Genomic DNA, 26,812 nt, shown 5'->3' with positions numbered 1-26,812 from the left:
TACTGTATGATTACATGAACATGAAATCCCAATTTAGGTACATTTAATCTGTGGCGATAGAAACCAAAAAGTTGGTTTCCAGGTGAGAACAGGTAGTGGAAATTAAGAAAGAGGGGCATGAGGGAACTTGCTGGAGGCACAGAAATGTGCTGTATCTTATTTGGGGTGGTGTTTACATGATATCAAACTCACCAAACTTAACACTTAAGATCTGTGCATTTTTCATTTTATGTTGACAATATCAACAGAAAAACCATCTTCAGACATGTCTAAAATTTTAAAAAGGAATTTAGCAAATCTTTCTAAGCCATAAAGGAAAAATAAGGAATTTCTTCCATTAATGGAAAAACAAGTACAACAAAAAACAGAAAATTAATGGAAAAACTAACATGAATTAGTGAAAAGCTTGAATTACACACTAGTTTATGGAAATTGTTTTATTACTTTCAAGCACATTTGCCAACTATAATAACTTCAAAACACTTTAAAAGGCTAAGCATTGTTGAGTAGAAAGCCGAAATGCATCCAAAATTAAAATACCATAAATATGTCACAATATTAAAAATACTGAGAGTGACAGTATCTGTGTGATTCTTTATTATACAAAGACATCTATTTCCAAAATTTCAGTAAACTGCTATTTTATTACTCTGAAATGACTTCACACCTATAACTGTATGATCTAAGTAATTTCCTCAAATTTTGGGGAAAATTTTCAATTACATTAACTTAAATTCTTCTTTAAATTACCATATCATTCATTGAGAATAAGAAAAACTAACACAAAAATAGATTAAGAAACTTTCTTGATACAAAAATAGAGGATCATTCATGGTACTACAAAAGATATACAGGAAATGATATAATATTTCATCAGGATTAGTATGTGTTATCTGTTTTCTAAATGACTATTTCATGGATAAGTAACACTTCAGTTATGAAATCTCAATTCTCATCAGCTGGGATTTTATGGCAATGGGCTGTCCAATATGAAATATTTTATTTTGATTTTAAATTCTCTCTACATATTAAGTCTAAGTGCTTTCTAAATTACTAATTCCAGAGTGACTGTCACAATGTGTCACCTCAGTGCTACTCAAAATGTGGTCCTCAGAACTGCAGCATCAGCATCATCTGAGAGCTTGTTACAAATATCAATTCTTGGGCCTCACCTCAAATCTTCAGAGGGAGGACTCCAGAATCTGTGTTTCACCAAGCTCTCCAAGCAACTGTTACGTGTGCTAAAATTTGGGAAGCACACTGTTTGCCTTGACTGCTTAAAACACGGAATTCATGGGCAAGTCAGAAGATAAGTGCTTCACAAAAATTTTCCTGTGACAGATGCGTCCTTCCAAGTACGTACACCAAAAAGAGGGGAAAAAAATCCAGTAACCTGTAACACCACAGTGAAAATTGCAATGTGTTTCAAGTCAGAATTTTTTTTATATTTGATACCTTTCATTCACTAATCATAAATGTCAACTTCTTCATTCCACTGTTTGTACTAATACCATCTTATGTCACAGATGAAGATGCTGATGAAATCTGAACAATATGCCAGTGGTATTTTAACCTGATGACTTTTCTTTTTTAAAAGAGAGTGGCATAATTTGTATCAGGCTTCACCTACTTAACACTAATGATGATATCCACTGATAAGTTTAGCACAGAAACAAGTTTTTCAACTAAGAAATGAAGCATGTAAAATTATGAAAATAGCATCATACAATGCAGTGTGAAAATTCTAGCAACTTCTAAAAGGTTTTAGTGAAAAATTATATATATATATATATATATATATATATATATATATATATATATTTTTTTTTTTTTTTTAGATGGGATCTCTCTCTGTCATCTGGGCTGGAGTGTAACGGAGTGATCCTGGCTCACCGCAACCTCTGCCTCCCAGGCTCAAGCGATCCTCCCACCTCAGCCTCCCGAGTAGCTGGAACCACAGGCATACACTACCACACCTGGCTAATTTTTGTGTTTTCTGTAGAGACGAGGTTTCCATATTGCCCAGGCTGGTCTCCAACTCCAAGACTCAAGTAATCCATCCACCTTGTGAAAATTATATATTCATTAGCTCCAAATGATCTTTTCTATTGGCTACACAACACATAAAGTTGAAATGAAATGATATTTCTTTACAGTAAACACATAAAGAGCTTTATGGTAAACTGCCTACATACATTAATCCTTAACTACACACTTGTGATTGTGCTGTTTTGATATATAAAATATAAACTATACATAAGAAGTAACAATAAACCATGAAAAGGACTCTGGGCAAATCTGATTACACAGAAATCCCCAAATAAGCTAATATTACTTGATTTATCAATGTGGCACTTGAGGACATAGCACTTTGGTTTTCCCTATGTATTAATAGATGAGTTTTAGTACCATCAATAGGATGCTAGCTCTCTATCTCTCGCTTCAAACTTTCTTGAATTCTAGAACCAAATTTTGAAATATTTTCTAGAAGCTATCTTGTCAGCACAAGTTTAATATGTTTGATATCCAGTATATTATCCAGACTCTAAAATTTGTTTCTCCTCCTGTCGAATTCCTTGCTCTGTTAAATAACTCCATGGCTCAATAAATGCTAAATTAATGGATGAGAGGGGAAAAATTTTTCTAATAATCCAGACTATCAATATTAGGGTAACCCCTCTTTCCCTCCTCTCATGAACTGCCAAATCTATAGATTCTACCTACATAATTTCCTTTCTATTCCCAATACCAAACCTAGTACAGACCAACATTAGCTCCTAACTAGTCTCCAGCAATCATCTTCTAACAGCTTTCCAGTCCATCTTACCTGCTTCAAAGTCACTCATCTTAACATAACTCTGACCATGTCATTCCCCAGCTCATAAATTTTAAAAGGCCAACTAATGCATAGTGAATTACAGTGAAACTCTTTATCCTTAAAAGTAAAGTCCTACAATATAAGAACCACAACCTACCATTCAAGCTTTATCTATTACAAGTATTAAACACTGAATATATAAACACTGTATTTTAACTATATCCATATCTGTGCAAAGATTAGCACAGTGCCTCTTCACACAAGTATACTTCATAAATATTTGTATATTTAAGTTGTGTGTTTAATACTTTCCCTAAAAGTACAAAATCTGAAACTTACTGATTTTAGTCAGCACATTATAGGAGGAGAGATAAATTTTAGGTTTAGTCTGAGGTACTGCACTTAAGGGCCTTTTCTCTCATACTCTTCCCTAGTGAACAAGTATTTACTATGTCATTCTATTACACTGAAACTATGAACAAATGATATGAAAATGCTTCAGCCCAATGATCTTCCTTCAAATACTTTTCAAATTGAGGAATGAGATATAGAGTAAACAAACACTAAGAGGAATGCATTCAAAAGAATACATTTGGAAAAAAAAAGGATTTGTAGCTGCTATGATTTGAACGTGTGCCCAATCCAAAACTCATGTTAAATTTGATTGTCATTGTGACAGTATTAGGAGGTAGTACCTTTCAGCGGTGATTGGGCCATGACTGCTCTGCCCTCATGAATAGACTGTTATATTTCTGGAGTGGATTCCTTATAAAAGGCTAATTTTGGTCCCCCTTTTACCTATGTAGCAGGTGCTTGAGTTTGCTAGTCATGGGATGGGAGAGCAGGAAACAGAAAACTCTTGCCAGATGCTGGCCATTTAATATTGGACTTCGCAGCCTCCAGAACTGTGAGCCAATACATTTTTGTTCATTATAAATTACCACTCTGGGTGCAGTGGGTCACACCTGTAAGTAATCCCAGCACTTTGGGATGCTGAGGTGGGAGGACTGCATGAGGCCAGGAGTTTGAGACCAGCCTGGGCAACAAGAACTCATCTCTACAACAAATTTTCACTGTGCATGCAGTCCCAGTTACTCTGGAGGCTGAAGTAGGAGGACTCCTTGAACCCAGAAGATTGAGGCTATGGTGAGCCATGATTGTACCACTATACTCCAGCCTGAGTGATGCAAAAAAATTGTCTCAAATAAATAAAAAGATTAGCTAGTCTGTGGTATTCTGATACAGCAGCATGAAATGGACTAAGACAGTAGCTATGAGACTTAAATATGGGAAAGGCCGAATCCTTAAAAAAAAAAAATTCCTGGCTGGGTGCAGTGGCTCATGCCTGTAATCCCAGCACTTTGGGAGGCCAAGGCGGGCGGATCACCTGAGGTCAGGACTTCGAGACTAGCCTGGCCAACATGGAGAAACCCCGCCTCTACTAAAAATACAAAAATCAGCTGGGTGTGGTGGCACATGCCTGTAATCTCAGCTACTCGGGAGGCTGAGGCAGGAGAATCGCTGGAATCTGGGAAGCAGAGGTTGCAGTGAGCTGAGATCACACCACTGCACTGCCTGGGCAACAGAGCAGAAACTCTGTCTCAAAAAAAAACAAAAAAAGAATTCCTAATGCCGCTTTCTCTACTCTCCTTCTACTCTTCCTGAAAGAAAACAGTTTTAATGTTTCACATACCAATTCTGTACTAACAAAAAGGGAATAAGTGTCATAACAACAAGAGATCAGAATCTCAGCAAAAAGAGACTTGGTTGGTGTTTGTGTTTTGTTTTTTTTTTTTTGCTAGTGATTCTGGGGAAGGTCCCACTCAAGTACTGTCTTGCAAAGCCCCAATATGACCACTGTTGAATTTCCATGACATTACAATAGACACATACTCCAAACAGATTACCACTGAGGAATTTCAAAGAGCAGCATACACATAAACACTGAATAAAAGCTTATTATGGGTCATTTTTATTTAGAGTTTGCATGCATTTATGAGTCTAATAATCACTATTGCTTGAGGCACTCATTACCTGTAAAGATAATAAAAACTCATTTCTTCAGACATCTGTTGTGAGATAAAATTGTAAAGGTCAATTTGAGAGAATTATGTAAGTAATAAGGCATTAATAAATCTGACCACAATATCTGACAACTGAGACAGCACAGGCATTCCTCTCTGGGGTCTGCTGCTTTTATTTCCATCCCCAGCTTGGAAATAAAGGAAAATCTTAAGTTCCCTCAAGGAAAATTCAAGGTACTCAGCTAGCCTGAGAAGTAAATGAGCAACTTGGTAAGCAAAAGGTCGTAACAGCTTAAAATAATAGCCAAGGAAGTTAAAGTCACAAAATTTTTGGTTCCTTATGTCACAGGTGTGTGAATCACAGCAACTCCATCTTGAATAGGAGCTGGGTAAAATGAGACTAAGAACTACTGGGCTGCATTCCCAGATGGTTAAGGCATTCTAAAGTCACAGGATGAAATAGGAGGTTGATAAAAGATACAGGTCATAAAGACCTCACTGAAAAAACAGGTTGCAGTAAGGAAGCCAGCTAAAACCCACCAAAACCAAGATGGCCACGAGAGTGACCTCTGGTGGTCCTCACTGCTACACTCCCACCGGAGCCGTAACAGTTTACAAATGCCATGGCAACATGAGGAAGTTATCCTATAAGGTCTAAAAAGGGGAGACAGGAATAATCCACCCCTTGTTTAACATGTAATCAAGAAATAACCATAAAAATGGGCAACCGACAGCCCTCGGGGCTGCTCTGTCTATGGAGTAGCCATTCTTTTAATCCTCTACTTTCTTAATAAACTTGCTTTCACTTTATGGACTCACCCTGAAGTCTTTCTTGCATGAGATCCAAGAACCCTCTCTTGGGGTCTGGATTGAGAACCCTTTCCTGTAACATCCAGGGAAACTAAAGAAAACATCTTAACATATGGCCCTGAGTTGTTTTTCAGAAACCTGGACCACCACCAAATGAATCTGCTGGTACACAGACTTCAGATAAGAAGAAACTGAAGACTGAACTCTGACCATATTTCTTTGTTCTAAATTTCTTCCTGAGTGGCCTGGAGGAAGTCATGCCCATGGGACACACCTAATATTCTTTTCTGCTGACCCCAAGTATTACACAAAGCTCTGCTTCCTTAACCAACTGCAAATCAAAAATGTTTGAATCCACCTATGATTCTGTAAGCCCCTGCTTCAAGATGTCCTGCCTTTCTAGGCCAAACCAATGTATATACTTCATGTGTTGATGTATGTCTTTGCATGTAACATAACCTCTGTTTCCCTACCTTTAAAAACCCTTATAAGTAAGCCATAGAGGAGGTTGGGTCTTTAGCATGAGCTGCCCAATTCCCCTTGCTTGGCACCCTGAAATAAGTGTCTCACTTTCTCTCGCTGCAAATCTTGATGTAACTGTTTGGCTTTGGTGAAACTGATGGGCAGACCCAAGTTCAGTTCAGTAATACAACTAGAAGAGCAATCCCCAACATTTTTCTTCATGAAAAAGAATGATACACACACACACACACACACACACACACACACACACACACGTATATGCACATTAACTGAAAAGAACATTTGTGATTTTTAAGAATCTATAAAAAATTACCTTAATCAGGTCCTTTGGGAATGCTAGTGAATAGCTAAGAATTTAAAAGAGAATACCGTCATGTGCCAGATAACGACGCTGCAGTCAATGACAAACTGCATATACAATAGCAGCCCCATAAGATTATAATGGAGCTAAAATATTCCTACCACCTAGTGACATCATAGCTGTTATAATGTCACAGTACAATGCATTATTCACATGTTTGTGGAAATGCTGTTGTAAACTAACCTACTTTATAAACTTTATAAAGTGGAACCAGGTGTGGCAGCTCATGCCCGTAATCCCAGCACTTTGGGAGACTAAGGCAGGAGGATCACTTGAGGCCAGGATTTCAGGAACAGCCTGAGCAAGGTAGTGAGATCTCATCTCTACAAAATAATTACAAGATTAGCTAGGCATGGTGGCACACGCCTGCAGTCCTAGCTACCCAGGAGGCTGAGGTGGGAGGAGCACCTGAGCCCAGGAGGTCGACGCTGGAGTTAGCTATGATCACACCATTGCCCTCTAGCATGGGTGACAGAGCAAGACCATGTCTCTATAATTTTTTTTAAAAACTTTGTAAAGTAAAAAATGTTACAATAAGCTAAGGCTAATTATTTAAAAAATATTTTTGTATAAATCTAGTGTAGCCTAAGTGTACAATGTTTATAAAGTCTACAATAGTGTACGGTGATGTCCTAGGCCTTCACATTTACTTACCACTCATTGACACCCACAGCAACTTCCAGTCCTATAAGCTCTATTGATGGTATGGACCCTACACAGGTATGTACTATTTTTAATCTTTTATAGCATACTTTTACTGTACCTTTTCTATGGTTAGATATATTAGATACACAAATACCACAATGTTACAACTACCTATAGTATTCAGTACAGTAACATATTGTATAGGTTTGTAGGCTAGGAGCAAAAGGCTATACCACAAAGCCTAATGTGTAGTAGGCTATACCATCTATATATGGATGGCTTATGTAAGTGCACTCTGTGATGTTCTCACAGGGTGAAATTGCCTAACAACACATTTCTCGGAAAACATCCCGACCTTGAAGTGACACAGGGCTGTATCTAGTCAAAAACAATATGCTTTCCTAGAGCTCAGAATTTGGCTCCGTAATGTAACGGCAACCCTTGCTATGGAATCTTTGTGAATAATCCTATAAATTTATTTATGATGGAATCCTGCATTTAACATAGACAGCCCCATGGTTCTCAGAGAGTGCCTTAAAGTGATGTTTCAGTGTGTTTATGTAGCCAGCCACACGACAGAACAATATGAAGAAACGTACATCCCTTGGGTCTACCAAATCTCTAATGATTGCCTCCATTCTCCAGAAGAGCCATTTTAATACCATTAATATTTTTAAACAGACCTCTTGGTCTTCTGAACATATTTTTAAAACTTCTGCTAAATATCACTATACCCCTGACTGTCTTTGAGACAAAATTGAGAGATTCATTCTGAGATTCCTGATAGCTCCAAGAAGAAGAAGCAAAAGAGAAAAACAGAGGAGGAAGTGAAGGGGGGGAAGCAGGAGGATGGGAGAGGTAGGCAGAGGAAGGGGAAGAGGGGGAGGTAGTGAAGAAAGAGGAGACAGCGGGAGAAGGGGAATAAGAAAACAGAAGAGAAGGAGGAAGAAAGAGAGGAAAAGGAAGGATAATGTTTTGAAAAAGAGAGAAGAGACTAAAGAACACTGAAAGACAATAAAGCTGTGCAATATTTGTGGTAGGTATTGGTGTTTTTCAAATAGAGAATTAAGATAACTAATTTACATTCCCACCAACAGTGTAAAAGCATTCCTATTTCTCCACAGCCTTGCCAGCATCTATTGTTTACTGACTTTTTCATAATCGCCACTCTGACTGGTGTGAGATGGTATCTCGTGGTTTTGATTTGCATTTCTCTAATGACCAGTGATGATGAGCTTTTTTTCATGTTTCTTGGCCACATAAATATCTTCTTTTGAAAAGTATCTGTTCATATCCTTTGCCCACTTTTTGATGGGGCTGTTTGTTTTTTTCTTGTAAATTTGTTGATGATCCTTCTTGTAAATTTGTTGACGTTCCTTGTAGATTCTGAATATTAGACCTTTGTCAGAAGGGTAGATTCCAAAAATTTTCTCCCATTCTATAGGTTGCCTGTTCATTCTGATGATAGTTTCTTTTGCTGTACAGAAGCTCTTTATTTAATTAGATCTCATTTGTCAATTTTGGCTTGTGTTGCACTTGCTTTTGGTGTTTTAGTCATGAAGTCTTTGCCCATGCCTATGTCCTTAATGGTATTGCCTAGGTTTTCTTCTAGGGTTTTTATGGTTTTGGGTTTTACATTTAAGGCTTTAATCCATCTTGAGTTAATTTTTGAATAAGATGTAAGGAAGGGGTCCAGTTTCAGTTTTCTGCATATGGCTAGCCAGTTTTCCCAGCATCATTTATTAAATAAGGAACCCTTTCCCCATTGCTTGTTTTTGTCAGGTTTGTCAAAGATCAGATGGTTGAAGATGTGTGGTGCTATTTCCAAGGTCTCTGTTCTGTTCCATTGATCTGTATATCTGTTTTGGTACCAGTACCATGCTGTTTTGGTTACTGTAGCCTTGTAGTATAGTTTGAAGTCAGGTAGTGTGATACCTCCAGCTTTGTTCTTTTTGCTTAGGATTGTCCTGACTATACAGGCTCTTTTTTGCTTCCATATGAAATTTAGAGTAGTTTTTTCTAATTCTGCAAATAACCATTGTGGAAGACAGTGTGGCGATTCCTCAAGGACCTAGAACCAGAAATACCATTTGACCCAGCAATCCCATTACTGGGTATATACCCAATGGATTATAAATCATTCTGCTATAAAGACACATGCACACATATGTTTATGCAGCACATTTACAATAGCAAAGACTTGAACCAACCCAGATGCCCATCAATGATAGATTGGATAAAGAAAATGTGGCATATATACACCATGGAATACTATGCAGCCATAAAAAAAGAGTGAGATCATGTCCTTTGCAGGGACATGGATGAAGCTGGAAGTCATCATTCTCAGCCAACTAACATAGGAACAGAAGACCAAACACCACATGTTCTCACTCGTAAGTGGGAGCTGAACAATGAGAATACATGGACACACGGAGGGGAACAACACACACTGGGGCCTGTCGAGGGGTGGAGGACAAGGGGAGGGAGAGCGTCAGGACAAATACCTAATGTATGAGGGGCTTAAAACCTAGATGATGAGTTGATAGGTGCAGCAAACCACCATGGCACGTGTATACCTATGTAACAAACCTGCACATTCTGCATATGTATCCTGGAGCTTAAAGTAAAAAAAAAAAAAAAAAAAAAAAAAGAAAACAACTTAAAAAAAAAAAAAGATGCTGGGCACGGTGGCTCACGCCTGTAATCCCAGCACTTTGGGAGGCCAAGGCGGGCAGATCATGAGGGTCAGGAGTTCGAGACCAGCTTGGCCAATATGTTGGAACCCCGTCTCTACTAAAAATACAAAAATTAGCTGGGCGTGATGGCGTGCGCCTGTACTCCCAGCTACTCAGGAAGCTGGGGCAGAAGAATCGCTTGAACCCAGGAGGCAGGGTTGCAGTGAGCTGAGATTGTGCTACTGTACTCCAGCCTGGGCGACGGAGCAATACTCCATCTCAAAAAAAAAAAGGAAGAATTATGAGATAGATCTGCAGAAACTGAATTCACAAAAATAAAGAAATGTAAAAGGTTAAGATATGTGGTTGAATTATTGAATCCATGGCAATTTATGGCAAAACCTTTTTTAAAACCTCTATAATATACCTTAAACTGTGAGATTTACTAACTCTAAAATATAATGTTACACCTATTCCTTTTGTTAGTAACATGCCTTTTTTCTCTTTTGAATATATGCGAGTGTAGCATAATCCCTGTTCCTGTGTGACTGCACATAAGATATAAAAACAATTTTAAATCTTGTGCAGTGGGTTACATAATATCCAATATAAATATAAACCCAGATACCTCCACTCCCCCAAAGCAAATCAAATAAGTCTTCGAGGATATATTCAACACGAGCTACAGAGAGAATTCTGATATCAACCCTTTACCTCCAATTTCCCCAGATGACGATTAGCAGTAGGGAGGGTACTTGTTGACTTCACCTACTCTCTGGGTCCAGGGAAAAGATGTTTTTTTATACAATTAAGGACTCAAGAAACTGATGTCAAAGTAAAGTCATCCCTGCTAAATAAGAGTGGCGACGTACACATACAGATCCTACAGAGGGGCTCTCCTACAACAACTCAGAGCTCTTGCTCTGGCCACCAAGGCCATCAGGTACTAATTAAGTAGTGTGTTCTGTCAACACTTTCATGCTTTTCTTTTATTAATTGATCATTCTGCCATATTAATGATACTAGTTCAGTGTCTGAATTCCCTTGGGTGCTTTACCCCTGAGATAGGAAAAACACAGTAAACAAGATATGAGAAAGAAAATGTCACAGATTATCTAACTCTTATTTGAATCAATGCTAAAACTGTTTCCTATAAAAGTTATCTATTTCTTTTATTTGCAGAAATGCTCCTGTGGACCTAAAATGTACAACTGTTCTTTAAATAAAACTTCAACTGATTTAACTTTATAAGCTACAGGAAACAACAAGTGAAATGAAATATACTAACATATATAGGTATACAGGTATGTAACATTCTCATATATAGGTGTTCAAAATTAATGATGGGATTACATGCGTAAGGCTGGAGAGGTGGTAACAATCCTTAATTCTAAATACCTAATGATGAGAGACAGTCAACTAAATGAAGCTCACTAAACAAGATAGGTGACCTTAATATTGACAGGGAAAAAAAAAGAGTAAAAGAAGACAAATTAAGCATTTAATAACTGTAGTTAATGAACTCAATACACTATTTTTGAAATAAAGGCCTAAGTAGGCTTCTTAGGATACCAAGAAATACATATCCGGCCAGGCGTGGTGGCTCACGCCTATAATCCCAGCACTTTGGGAGGCCGAGGCAGGAGGATCATGAGGTCAAGAGTTCAAGACCAGCCTGGCCAACATGGTGAAACCCCGTCTCTACTAAGAATACAAAAATTAGCCGGGCATGGTGGCACCTGCCTGTAATCTCAACTACTCAGGAGGCTGAGGCAGGAGAATCGCTTGAACCCAGGAGGCAGAGGTTGCAGTGAGCTGAGATCGCACCAGCCTGGGCAACAGAGCAAGACTCCATCTCGGGGGAAAATAAAAAAAAAAAGAAACACATATCTTCTGAGATAATTTTTGATTTTCATTATTACAAATCATGGTTATTTTGAAGCAGCTGTTAAACAGCTGGTGAGGAAATGCTGTTAAGACCATGCAGTTGTAATTCTCTAATGAATCTGAATATAGTTGAGACAGGCAAGAGAGAGATGCACATTGACTGACTTTGGCTGTGTTTTGTTGTTGTTTTGCTTTATTTTCTATGAGATGCTCACTTGCTTAAAACATGATCGTTACAAAAAGTTAGGTATCAGAGTACTGCAATTGTGTCCTTTACACTTTGACACTACATTAAGATTATGAAAGCTGAAAAAAAATCACCACAAAGGTAAAGTCAAGTACAACACACTACTGCCACCTATTGCTTAGTAAAATATTGCCTAAAGAAGCAGTCAACGATTCATTGATCTTTTATGCAAGTTAACAAATGAAACATGGTTTTTAAAATGTTTTTAAACTCTTTTAAGGTTTTGTGCTTTAGAGAAAATATAACCCACGTGTAAGACTGGCATCGTAAAAACGTTTATCCATCAAAAAAAAATTATTTACTACCTTACAACAAGCCATATATTGCACCAGCCAATGAAGATACCATGATGAATAAACGGGGATCCCTATCCTTGAGGGACTCACAGTCTAGTGGTAAAGAGTAGGCATGCCAACAATTTATTATAATGCATTGCGAAGGATGAGGTGCATGAATAAGATGACAGCATGAAAAAGTTTTCACTTGGAGTAAGTTGGGGAAGGTTTTATAATAAAGGTGATATATGACTAGGTTTTGAAGGATGCATAGAGTTGGCTATGGAGAAACTGTGTAGGATTGGGAAGGGAAGGGTATTCCAGGAAGAGGGAAGTAGCAAATACAAGGCAAGAAAGTACTAAAATGGGTATTAGAGTTATGAAAAGCAGAACTGTAAGTCAGACCAAGAATGAGTGAAAGAATGGTTGGACAGGGAAAAGGGAGATGAAGTTGAAAAGCTAGACTGGGGTCAAATCATAGGGAGTTTTTTAGTATGCCAAGAAATGTGGATTTGCCCCTAATTAAAACTCCACATTATTTTCATGATAGCGACATAATCATATTTTTGTTTCAAAGACAAAAAAATTCTAAACTGATAGTAGGATGGAATGGGTAAGAGTATAGGTAGGGAGATTAGCAATAAAGAAACTACTGTGCTACCGCAGCCCTCCTGAGGAACTATGCTGAGGCTGCTGAAGATCAAAGGTGGGAGTCAGACAAGGGGAAACGTAGGAAGCAGGGGACATAAATTTGGAAGTCACTCATGCAGCAGATAAAACTAAAGGAATACACAGAGAGCAGTCTGTCTCAACTTTTTTGAGTTATGAACTCCTCTAAGAATCTTATAAAAATTTGCATATAATTGAGGGGCTAACAGACCTCCAAAGTCCCCTGAGCCTCAGATGAAGAATCTTTGATTTCCTGGTAAGTGAAGAGGGTCAAATAAAACTCAGAAGCACAGTGACATTTATATCACATAGATGAATAGATGCTGGAAAAGAAAATAGAGCAGTGGTCAGACAAGCAAGAAGATAATCAGGAAAGACATGCTCCTGCCTAGAGAGGAAGAAATTTCAAATTTCAACACTTACAACAGTATCAGATGTCACAGTAAATCCACTACATTTGGCAAACAAGGAACACTGGCCACTTCAGTAGTCACCGTTTAGAAGACTGACAGTGGTGAAAGGGAGTGGGCTGAGAAGCCAATGGATAGTAGTCAATTAATGTTTGGCAAGAAGAAAGGAGTGACAGTTCGAAGAACCAAGGTCAATGGAGAATATTTTTGAAGACCTTTTACTGGATGAGTGGAAAAAGCTAATGGAAAGGGGAAATTAAAGATACAACAGATAACTGGAACAACACTGATTTTTAAAATACTAAAAATTGAGTTTTGATTCTGGTTCTGTTATTACAAATCTTGTGATCCTGGAAAAGTTATTCAACTGTATAAAATTTCCTCGTTTGAAAAATGAAAAGAATATTTGCCAAACTATAAGCTACTCATGAGAGTAAGGACCTTTGTCCACATTCACCACTGAATCCATAGCACCTAGCACAGTGCCTGACACGTTACAATATTTAGTCAATGAATAAAAAATGTCCATATACTTCACAGTGTTTTGTAAAAATCAAATAACGCAGTATGAGTCAATATATTTTGAACAAAATTTAAACTTTTTAAAAAATGGGGTATACAGTCAGAATGACTATCATTTAAAAGTAAAAAAAAAATGGATGCTTATACACTGCTAGTGGGAATGCAAATGAATTCAGCTACTGTGGAAAGCAGTTTGGTGGTTCCTCAAACAACTTAAAACAGAACTACCATTCAACCCAGCAATCCCATTATTGGGTATAAAACCAATGGACTATAAATCCTTATACCACAAAGACACATAGGACATGGATGTGTATGTTCATTACAGCACTATTCACAATAGTAAAGACAAGGAATCAACCTAAATGCCCATCAACGTTAGGCTGGATAAAGAAAATGTGGTACATATATTAACACAACATGGAATACTATGTAGCCATAAAAAAAAAAGAACGAGATCATTCCTTTCCAGCAACATGAATGGAGATGGAGGCCACTCTCCTAAGTGCACTAATACAAGAACAGAAAACCAAGTACTGCATGTTCTCATTTATTAAGGTGGAGCTAAACACTGAGTACATATGGACACAAAGAAGGGAACAATATACACCAGTTCCTACTTGAGAGTGGAGGGTGGGAAGAGGGTGAGGATCAACAAATTACAAATTGGGGGTACTATGCTTATCACCTGAGTGACAAAATAATCTATACATCAAACCCCTGCAACATGCAATGTAACCTGCAATAATGTTATAACAATACAAAACAAAACAGCTTTTTGTTTGTTCTACTTTTTTTTGTATTTTAATGCACTACTTTTGCTTTTACCTTCATATCAATTCCTCCATTCTGCTTTCTTTTGATTTACTCTGTTTTCCTTTTCCTAACTTTTTACCTGGGTGTTTAATTCATTTATTTTTTTTCTCCTTATTTACATAAGTATTTAATACTATAAATTTTATTTGATAATTATTTTAGTTGTATTTCATAGATTCTAACATAACATTTGTTAAATATGGTTCCTTTTATTTTATATTTTTCTTTGAGTCAAGAGTTGTTTAGAAACTTTTCTTTAACTTCAGAGTGCAATGGTATTTTGGGTTTTTATTTTATGAATATCTATCAAATATCTGCATTATGAAAAAAAAAACAGTGTGGTGGAAGAGGAGGGCCATCATAGCAAGCCCTCTAATATAATTAGTTGATCCTCGTTAATCACGGATTCCACATTTGCAAATTCATCTACTTCCTAAAATTTATTTGTAACCCCCAAATCAATACTAGCAATGCTTTCTCGGTCATTGGTGATATGTGCAGAGTGGTGAAAAACTTGAGTCACTTGACATGCATATTCCCAGCTGAAATTAAGCAAGGTAATGCTATGCCTCCTTCTTTCAGCTCTCATACTGCAAGTATCCTTTTCACAGTCTATTTAGTGCCATGACTTTTGCATTTTTGTACTTTTTGTTGGCAATTTTGCCATTTCAAATGGCTCCCAATTAGTGTATTAAGTGTTGTTTAGTGTTCCTAAGAGCAAGAAGCCCATGATGTGCCTTATGGGGAAAACACATATGCTTATGTAACTCACTCAGGCATTAAACTTGGTCCTAAGTTTAATGTTAAATAAATCAACAATATATATTAAATAATATGTTTTACACAAAAACAAACATAAAACAAGGTCTTTTATTGATCACTTGAGGAAACTGTGTGAGCAGAGGCTCTCAGGAACCTAACCCTACATTTCCCCTAGGATCAATGTTTCAGTATTTGCTAATTCAGTGTGTGTGGCAACCTTGAAGAACATAACTATAGCAAATAACCAGAATAGATGGTACAATAATATAAATATATATTACAATTAATTTACACCTTGTCTTAGTCTACTTTATGCTGCTATAACAAAATATCTGAGACTGGGTAATTCACAAAAAACAGAAATTTATTGGCTCACAGTTTTGGAGGCTGTGAAGGCCAAGATCAAGGTACAAGCAGGTCAGAGCCCAGTATCTCTGCTTCCGAGATGACACCATGCATGCTACATCCTCTGAAGAGGAGGGTTATGCTGTATCCTCACATAGCAGGGATATGGGCCAAGAGAGAGCAAGAGGGAACTGAACTTGCCCTTTTCTAATGGCCCCAATCCTACCCATGAGGGTGGAGCCCTCATGGCTAATCACCTCATAAAACTCCTACCTCTTAACACCATTACAACAGTGATTAAATATCAACATGAGTTTTAGACAGGACAAATATTCAAACCACAGCACACCTTGCCTGCTTTTAGAGAGTGCTCTTGGTCTCTTCTCTATTGCCATACCCCATGTCCTTAGCTAAGAGGATCTGCATATAAGGCTCCTATGTGCCCCATTATAGGTTATGTTTCACTCCTCCTTTTAGGGGCTCAGGACGCAAGAATCCCCTGCCCAAACAACCTGAAGTCAAGAGGAAGCTTATATCTCTGGCTGGGGGTAGAAAGAGAAGCAAGGTAGGATAAGTGGTAGCTGTCTCTGTACTGCTGCATTTGGGCATAGAAGCCCAAGGACTCTGTCTTAGTCCATTTGGACTACTACAACGTAAAAACCATAGACTGGGTTGCTTAAACAACAAAGATTTATTGCCTAAATCAAGGCACTAGCAGATTTATTGTCTGGTGAGGGCCTGCTTCATAGATGGCTTACTCTGTCCTCACATTGTGAAAGAAGTGAGGGAGGCAGGGCACAGTGGCTCATGCCTTTAATCCCAACACTTTCAGAGGCCAAGGCAGGCAGATCACCTGAGATCAGAAGTTTGAGACCAGCCTGGCTGACATGGTGAAACCCCATCGGGAGGCTGAGGTGGGAGAATCTCTTGAACCTGGGAGGCAGAGGTTGCAGTGAGCTGAGATCACACCATTGTGCTCCAGCCTGGGTGACGGAGCAAGACTCTGTCTCAAAAAAATAAATAAATAAAATAAAATTGTGAGGGATTTCTCCGGTGTCTCTTATATAAGGGCATTAATCTCATTCACAAGGGCTCCACCCTCATGATCTAATCATCCTCGAAAGGCCCTGCCTCAAAGAATTCTAAATTTAATCCTGGTCTTCCAGGTCTATATGAAGGTGTATTTGTAAGGAAAAAATATTTTTAAGATAGAATATCAACATATTTTATTTAGTATTACCTTGATTGATAATGTTTAAATACACAAGGATGTGGTATATAGACTATTTCTCTGGGTCTAAAACTATTAGGAGTGGGCCTTATTACTTGGTTTATTTTTAATTGTTATGAGTACATAGTAGGTATATATATTTATGGATTACATAAGGTATTTTGATACAGGCACACAACACATAATAGTCACAGCAGGGTAAATGGGGTATCCATCACCTCAAGCATTTATCCTTTATGTTACAAACAATCCAATTAAACTCTTTTAGTTATTTTTAAATGCACAATAAGTTATTGTTGACTGCAGTCACCCTGTTGTGCTATCACATACATCTTACTCATTCCATCTAGCTCTATTTTTGTAACCATTAACCATCTCCACTGCCCTCTCCCCCACCTATCTACCCTTCTCCAGCCTCTGGTAACCATTATACTATTCTCTATCTCCATGAGCTCAATTGTTTTAATTTTAGTTCCCACAAATAAGTAAAAACATGCAAAGTTTGTATTTCTCTGCCTGGCTTACTTCACTTAATATAATGTCCTCTTCTTTCCATGCATGTTGTTGCAAATGACAGGATCTCACTTTTTATGGCTGAATAGGACTCCATTGTGTATATATACATTTTTTAATCCATTTGTCTGTTGATGTACACTTAAGTTGCTTCCAAATCTTGGCTATTGTGTATAGTGCTGTCATAAACATGGGAGTGCAGATATCTCTTTGATATACTAATTTCCTTTTTCTGGAGTATATCTAGCAGTGGGATTTGCTGGATCATATGGTGGTTCTGCTTTAAGTTTTTTGAGGAACCTCCAAACTGTTCTCCATACTGGTTGCACTAATTTAATTCCCAACAACTGTGTACAAGGTTTCCCTTTTCTCCACCTCCTCGCCAGCATTTGTTATTGCCTTTTTAATAGAAGCCATTTTAACTGGGGTGGGATGACATCACTTCATAGTTTTGATTTTTATTTCACTGATGATCAATGATGTTGAACAACTTTTCATACACCTGTTTGCCATTTGTACATCTTCTTTTGAGAAATATCTATTAAGTTTTTTGCCTGTTTTAAAATCACATTTTTTCCCTATTGTTTAAGCTCCTTATACATTCTGGTTATTAACCCCTTGTAAGATGGGTAGTTTGCTCTAACTAGGACTTCCAATACTATGCTTAATCACAGTAGTGACAGTGGGGATCTTTGTCATGTTCCAGATCTTAGAGGAAAGCCTTTCAGTTTTTCCCTATTCAATATAATACTAGCTGTGGGTTTGTCCTATATGGCGTTTATGATGTTCAGGTATGTTCCTTCTATAACCAGTTTCTCAAGGGTTTTTGTCATGATATGATGTTGAACTTCATCAAACGCTTTTTCAGTATCAATTAAAATGATTATATGGCTTTTATTCTTCATTCTGTTGATAAGATGGATCACATTGATTGATATGTGTATGCTGAACCATCCTTGCATCCAAGGGATAAATCCCACTTGGTCACAAAGAATGATCTTTTGAATTTGGTTTGCTAGTATTCTGTTGAGGAGTTTTACATAAATACTCATCAGAAATATTGGCCTATGTTTTCTTTTTTTGATGTGTCTTTGTCTGGTTTTGGTATCAGGGTAATACTGGCCTTGTAAAATGAATTTTGAAGTATTTTCTCCTCCTCTATTTTTCAGAATAGTGTAGTAGGATTGGTATTAGTTCTTTAAATGTTTGGTAGAATTCAGCAGTGAATCCATTGGGTGCTGGGCTTTTCTTTACTGGGAGATTTTATTACTTTTTTTTTTTTTTTTTAAGATGGAATCTCACTCTGGCAACCAGACTGGAGTGCAGTGGCGCAATCTTCACTCACTGCAACCTCCACCTCCTGGGTTCAAGTGATTCTCCTGCCTCAGCCTCCCGAGTAGCTGGGACTACAGGCATGCACCACCAGGCCCCCAGCTAATTTTTGTATTTTTAGTAAAGACAAGGTTTCACTATAATGGCCAGGAAGGTCTTGATCTCTTGACCTCATGATCTGCCCCCCTTGCCCTCCCAAAGTGTTGGGATTACAGGCGTGAGCCACCGCACCCAGCCTTTAATTTTTTTTTTTTTTTTTTTTTTGAGATAGAGTCTTGCTCTGTCACCCAGGCTGGAGTGTAGTGACACGATCTCAGTTCACTGCCACCTCCACCTCCCAGGTTCAAGCAATTCTCCTGCCTCAGCCCCCCTACTAGCTGAGATTACAGGTGCATGCCATCATGACTGGCTAATTTTTGTATATTTAGTAGAGACGGGGTTCCGCCATGTTGGCCAGGTGGGTCTCCAACTCCTGACCTCAGGTGATCCACCCGCATCGGCCTCCCAAAGGACTAGGATTACAGGCATGAGCCACCGCGCCCAACTTGATTTTATTACATCTTCGATCCTGTTACTTATTATTGGTCTGTTCAGGTTTTGGTTCTCCTTTTTTCATGTGGGTACTTATTGCTATAAACTTCCCTCTTAGTACTGCTTTTGCTTTATTCCATAGGTTTTGGTATGTTGTGTTTCCTTTTAACATTTGTTTCAAGAAATTTTTCAATTTCCTTCTTAATTTCTTCATTGACCCAATGATCATTCAGGAGTATGTTGTTTAATTTCCATGTATTTATATAGTTTCCAAAATTCCTTGTTATTGATTTCCAGTTTTACTCCATTGTGGTTGGAGAATATGCTTGATATTATTTAGACTTGTTTGAATTTTTAAAAAATTGTTTTGTGACCTAACATATTGTCTGTCTTGGAGAATGATACATGTGCTGAGGAGAAAAATATTTATTCTGCAGCTGTCAGATGAAATGTTCAGTAAATATCAGGTAGGTCCATTTGGTCTATAGGTGCTGATTAAGTCTGATGTTTGTTAATTTTCTGTCTGGAAGATCTGTCCAATGATGAAAGTGGGGTGTTGAAGTCTCCAGCTATTATTGTATTGGGTTCTACCTCTCTCTTTAGCTCTAATAACGTTTGCTTTATATATCTGGCTGCTCTGGATATCTATTTGGTGCATATATATTTACAATTGTTGTATCATCTTGCTGCATTAACTCCTTTATCACTACATGACCTTTGTCTCTTTTTATAGTTTTTTTTCTTGAAATCTATTTTGTTTAAGTATAGCTCCTTTTACTCTTTTTTTTTTGTTTCCATTTGCATGGAATGTATTTCTCCATCCCTTTAAGTCTATGTGTTTCTCTACAGGTGAAGTGGGTTTCTTGTAGGCAACAGATGGTTGGGTCTTGTTTTTTCTAATTCATTCAGCCACTAAGTCTTTTTGGAGAGTTTAGTCCATTTACATTCAATGTTATTGTTGATAAGTAAGGACTTACTCCTGCCATTTTGTTATCTGTTTTCTGGTTGTTTTGTGGTCTTCTCTTCTTTCTTTCCTTCCTTCCTGTCTTCCTTACAGTGAAGCTGATTTTCTCCGGTGGTATGTTTTAATTTTTGCTTTTTATTTTTTGTGTATCCATTGTATGTTTTTTCATTTGAGGTTATCATGAGGTTTGCAAATACTATCTTACAACCTATTATTTTAAACTGATGACAACACTGATTGCATAAACTAACAAGCAAAGAGATAACTAATAAAAACTCTAAACTTTTACTTCATCCTCCTGCTTTTTAAATGTTTGTTTCTGCCGGGCGTGGTGGCTCAAGCCTGTAATCCCAGCACTTTGGGAGGCCGAGGTGGGCGGATCACGAGGTCAGGAGATCGAGACCACGGTGAAACCCCGTCTCTACTAAAAATACAAAAAATTAGCCGGGCGTGGTGGCGGGCGCCTGTAGTCCCAGCTACTCGGAGAGGCTGAGGCAGGAGAATGGCGTGAACCCGGGAGGCGGAGCTTGCAGTGAGCCGAGATTGCGCCACTGCACTCCAGCCTGGGCGACAGAGCGAGACTCCGTCTCAAAAAAAATAAATAAATAAAAAATAAAAAATAAATGTTTGTTTCTATTTTATATCTTATTATACTGTCTATGTCTTGAAGTGTTATTGTAGCAATTACTTTTTATAGGTTCATCATTTACTCTCTCTTCTCAGGATACAAGTAGTTTATGTACCACAATTACAGTGTTATAAAATGAGTTTTTCTGTGTACTTACCGTTAACAGTGAATTTTGTACCTTCAGATGGTTTCTTATTGCTCATTAATGCACTTTCCTTTCAGACAGAGGAAGTACCTTTAGTATTTCATGTAGGGCAGGTCTGGTTGATGAACTCCCTCAGCTTGTATTTGTCTGGAAAAGTCTTTATTTCTCCTTCATATTTGAAGGATATTTTTGCTGGATATACTATTCTAGAATAAGTTTTTTTTCCTTCAGCACTTTAAATATGTCATGCCACTCTTTCCTGGCCTGTAAGGTTTCCACTGACAAGTCTGCTGCCAGATGTATTAGAGCTCCTTTGCATGCTATTTGATTCTTTTCTCTTGCTGCTTTTAGGATCCTCTCTTTGTCCTTGACCCTTGGGGATCTGATTATTAAATATCTTGAGGTAGTCTTATTTGGGTTAAATCTGCTTAGTGTTCTATAATCTTTTTGTACTTGAATATTGATTATCTTTCTCTAGGTTTGAGAAGTTCTCTGTTATTAACCATCTGAATAAACTTTCTACCCCTCTTTCTCTCTACCTCCACTTTAAGTTTAATAACTCTTAGATTTGCCCTACTGAGGCTATTTTCTAGGTCTTCTAGGCATGCTTTCTTCTTTTTTTATTCTTTTTTCTTTTGTCCCTTGTGACTGTATTTTCAAGGAGCCTGTCTTCAAGCTCACTAATTCTTTATTCTGCTTGATCAATTCTGCTGTTAAGGTATGCTGATGAATTCTTCAGGATATGAATTCCATTTGTCAGCTCCAAAATATCTGCTTGATTCATTTTAATTACTTCCATCTTTCTATTAAATTTATTTGATAGGATTTTGAAATGCTTCTCTGTGTTATCTTAAATTTCACTCAAAACACCTATTTTGAATTCTCTATTTGTAAGGTCACATATCTCTATCTCTCTGGCATTGGCCACTGTTGCCTTATTTAGTTTGTTTGGTGAGGTCATGTTTTCCTGGATGGTCCTGATGCTTGTGGATGTTCATTGGTGCCTGGGCATTGAAGAATTAGGTATTTATTGCAGTCTTTGTAGTCTGTGCTTGTTTATGCCTGTCCTTCTTGGGAAGGCATTCCAAGTATTCAGAGAGACTTGTGTGTTATAATCTAAGTCTTTGGTCACTGCTCGTATATCTTCATTAGAAGGCATGCCAAGCCCAGTAATGCTGTGGCTCTTACAGACTTGTAGAGTTACTGCCTTGGTGATCTTGGGTAAGATCTGGGAGAATTCCCTGGATTACTAGCCAGGCTCTTGTACTCTTCCCTTATTTTCCCGCAAACAAATACAGTCTCTCTCTCTCTGTGCTAAGCTGCCTGGGGCTGGGGAAGGGGTAACACAAGCACCTCTGTGGCCATCACCACTGGGACTGTGGTGGTTCAGACTTGAAGCCACCACCGCACTGGGTCTTGCCCAAAGCCCACAGTGACCACTACCTGGCTACCTACCTATGTTCACTCAAGGTCATAGCGCTCTAGAATTAGCAGGTGTTGAATTCAGCCAGGTTTCTGTCCTTCCCTTCAGGACAGTAAGATCCCCTTGGCCCTGGGCAAACCCAGAGATGCTATCTGGGACCAGGGCCTGGAGTTGGAATCATAGGAGTCTATCTGGTGCTCTATTACTGTAGCTGAGCTGGCACCCAAGCCACAAGACAATGTCTTTCCCACTTTTTCCTCTCTTTTTCTCATGCAGAAGGAGTCTCTCCTCTATAGTCATCACCATCCCAGGCCTGCAGTAAGTACTGCCTGGCTACCACTGATGTTCACTCAAGGCCTACAGACTCTTCAGTCAGCTTGGGGTGAATGCTGCCAGTCCGGGGTCTCTCCCTTCAGGGCAGTGAGCCTCTCCTGGCCCAGGGAAGGTCCAGAGATGTTGTTCAGGAGCCACAGCCTGGAGCTGGGGATGCCAGGAATCCACTTGGTGCTCTACCCCACTATAGATAAGCTGGTATCCAAGGTACAAAACAAAGTCCCTTTACTCTTCTCTCTCCTTTCCTCCGCAGGAGTCTCTCTCCATGGCCACCATAGCTGAAAATGCGGTGGGTCACATCTGAAGCCAGCACAGCCCTGCATCTTACCCAAGGCCCACAGCAAGTACTGCCTGGGTACCAGTGATGTTCAAGGCCCAACATCTCTTTAGTCAGCAGGTGATGAATCCTGCTAGAACTGGATCCTTCCCTTCAAGGCAGAAGGTTCCTCTCTGGCCCATGGTGTGTCTAGAAATGTAGTCTAGGAGCTACAGCCTAGAATGGGGAGCCTCAGGACTCTGCCTGACACCCTATTCTACTGTGGCTGAGCTGGCATCCAAGTTGCAAGACACAGTTGTCTTTACTCTCTACTATCTTCACCTCAAGCAGAAGGAAGGAGTCTCTCCCAGAGTTGTAAGCTGCGTTGCCTAGGGTTGGGGGAAGGTTGATGCAAGTACTCCCTGGGCCACCCTAGCTGGTATCTCATCAGGTTATGTGGACCACATGTCAACTGGCTCTGAGCCCAGCATAACACGTGTCCAGGAATTACAATCCTTGTGGCCTAGACTGCCTTTCAAGTTTACTTACGACCCCAGAGAACTTTAGCTCATGGTGGCAGGGTTTGCTGGAATTGGAACTCAGGTTCAGACCTCTGGGATAGACAACTTGCCTCTGTCTAGGGCTGATCTAAATGCTCTTTGTGGGTGCTGGTTGAGTTCTACCAAGTGTTGCTTTCCGCTGTGACACAGCAGCACTGTGGATGCAACATCCTACAAGCATGGTGCTCTCCCTTCCTCAAGCACACGGATTCTCTTTCCACGCCATGTGGCCCCTTCAGGGGGATGGGGGAGGGATGGTGTAGGTGATTAAAGACTGTTTTTCCTATCCTACTCCATGCCTCCTTCCTTAATATAGTTGTTCAATTTGATGTTCCTGCAGAGGGGATGACCACCGGAGGCTTCTATTCGGCCATCTTGTTCTGCTTCCTCTCTAGGAGTGGGCCTTATTAATATTACATTATTACTATCACCTTTTCACAATCTTGTCAAAAGAGGGAGGAAAAAAAGAACACTCAAGAAACCTTATATTTTTTGTGATCTTTGTGTTAGTTTACTTAACTTGGAAAAGAAACAAGTCTTTTAATGATAATTTAATTTACAAGATTTAGCTTACTTAACTCCCAGGGGGATTGGAGTCAATCATATGGTGGGACAGTAAGTAATTAAATTTTTACATTTCTAAGATCTTCATACAGTTTAACACAAAACAAACCAATAGATATCATCTAATATATAATTTACTTCAAATGCTTTTGTGGCACATTACAGTAGTACATGCATAAGATGGCATTCCTTGAAAAGTCAGGGACATCTAGATAGTCACCAAAGTTAAGGGAGTTGTAAAAGCAAAAAGGTCACTCTGTAAGGGTAAATTCTAAAATCTACTCAAGTATCTGGGAAGTTCATGGCTCAAACAAAACATGGTTGGAATAACCAGTGTTTTGGCCCTTTTTTATTATGTAATAATAAATTGCTCCAGTTGAATGCTTCACCACCTGAAGTTCCTTTTAATATTTACTTTCTAAAACCCCGATATGAAGAATCTAGAATAATTTGTGATAAATGTTTAAAACTTTTTAAAAATTACAAGATAGTGTGCAAAAGTCACTGTGATTGTGAAGCAATCATGTCTAAACTAAAAGATGCATTAAACTGGGTAACAGAGGCTTTTTAAAAACTCTTTTTTTCCCTTGTAAGTTTCATCACTATTATTCCTAAAAACAGTATTCTTTAGTAAACTTATATGCTTTACTAAATTTATTAAATTTAGTAAAATTATATGCTTATATTCTCTATTTTCTTTTTCAGATACTTTCCTTTAACTATCAAATATACGCTTATCCTTCCCGATTCTAACATTCTCTTCTGGAACACTATTTGAAGCTCTCAAAAACATATCTTCAGACTAGCTATTGAAAATCTCAAGAGAAAAATGTTCCACACTCTTGGCTGAATTATTAAAAATGAAATCTAACAGCTGGATAGCCTCTGAGGATAGGTGTAGACAAAACACTAGTTGAAAGATTGCTACAGGTCAAATTACTTCACATGCTGTGGCTCTATTCTGTCATCAGTTCACATGGGTCAAGGGCTATGTAACATCATCAATGAACTTGTAAGGAATAATAGAAAAGGGAGAACTGTACTGCAACTCATATAGAGAGGCCAAATGAACAGGGCCAACTTCCTTCTTAACCTTTTTATTCTACTTCAGCAAAATCCAGCACAATTCAACCAAAGAATATACGGAGAATCTATTATATTGAGTCCATGAAGTTGGTGCTACCAAGGATACAGAAATAAGTAAGACAGGATCCCTGCCTCCAAGAACTTCACTTCTAGCTGAGAGGCAGCCACAGGCATAAGCAGTTAGAGTAAAGATAGGATATGGACAGTGGAATAACAGAGTTATGATATATCAATGGAACACCTAAGAAGTAGGGAGACTTTCTGAGTAACTACAACGATTAATTCAAGAAGTTCTTTGAGTTGTGCCTTAATGGGAGGTAGACTTCCTCCACTGAATAGGAAGATATGAGAAGAGGGCTTCTTATTTACAATGGCAGTAGTGCTAGTCTATTCTTTTCATTGAGAACTACAAAATGAAGATGAAATATATTATAAAACATTGTAAAAGCATCAGAGAGTTGATAAGATAGTAAGGCCAAAACTGAAGGAAAAACAATCAAAGACAAAAAGCTGAAGGTGTTTTTGCCCTGAGAGTATTTTGCCTATTCTGGAAATTATTCTGGAAATGAACTTTTGTTTTGATAGCCCTATTTGGCTTAAGATAATTACATACATCAGAGGGACTGACTGAAGAAAGGACAGATTATTAGAACAGAAAACAAAAAAGCTGAAACTGAGTCCCACACCTAGCTGTGCAGAGATCCATTCTGTTACATTAGGATGAAAGGCTGCATCAGGTGGTTCCCTTGCCCTTTTTTCCTCACAATACAGCAACCCGGGGGGCATTTCTTTTCCATAAACTACAAGCAAAACTTCCTGTGCAACCTTGCTTCCCAATTCCTGTAACTGGTAATAGCACTAATTTCCCAACATGCAACTGAACACTTATAAAGGAAGAACAGTTTTCATAGGTGTCCAGATCCAAAGACAATGTGAAAATTACATGTAATCAAAACTACTCTTGAAAATCTTTAAATTGTCCATGAAGTATAGTATCTGAAGTTTCATGAATATAACCTATAATATTGTAATATGAGAAATACATATATTTGGTCTCTGCCCCTGGTTCCTGGCAGACAGCTCCTAAAACCCTTGGAGTCTCTGGAGTGAAGAGTATCTTTTGTATGCTAATGGAATGACTAGTGGCTAGGGGCCCCTAGGCAGCTTCAGGATGGTGGCTGGTGACCAGAAAGACTAAAGCATGATTGGAGGGTTGGGACTTTCAGCCCCAGCCCTCAACCTCCAGGAAGTGGAGAGGGGTTGATGGTTTGAGCAGATCACCAGCAGCCACTGATTTAATCAAGTGTGCCTACCTAATAAAGCCTTCATTAAAACGGATGGAGTTCAGTGACCTCCAGGTGGGTTAACAAAGAAAACACTGTGCCAGAAGGGCAGTGCATTCCAAATCCACAGCTTCTGCACTGGGGACCCCTGCAGACCTCACCCTATGGATCTCTTCATTTATATTCTTCAAAATATCCTTTGTAATGAGTAGGT

The 26,812-nt window shown here is 38.5% G+C and overlaps 1 protein-coding gene and 1 long non-coding RNA gene across 2 annotated transcripts in view; one reads left to right on the top strand and one right to left on the bottom strand.

The window, feature by feature from the left end:
* The window catches only part of DNAJC24 (DnaJ heat shock protein family (Hsp40) member C24), a 63,290-nt gene that overhangs the window by 23,349 nt on the left and 13,129 nt on the right, over positions 1–26,812 (bottom strand). The window lies entirely within an intron of this gene.
* LOC115838568 lies at positions 7,110–25,597 on the top strand. Its single transcript, XR_004033573.1, has 3 exons — positions 7,110–7,216; positions 10,999–11,120; positions 23,103–25,597. It is a non-coding gene; the product is annotated as an uncharacterized LOC115838568 (long non-coding RNA).

This window comes from Nomascus leucogenys, chromosome 15 (genome assembly GCF_006542625.1).
Source record: "Nomascus leucogenys isolate Asia chromosome 15, Asia_NLE_v1, whole genome shotgun sequence".
NCBI lineage: Eukaryota > Metazoa > Chordata > Mammalia > Primates > Hylobatidae > Nomascus > Nomascus leucogenys.
Note: the sequence above shows the minus strand (reverse complement) of the source record. Positions and strands in the feature narration are given on the sequence as shown.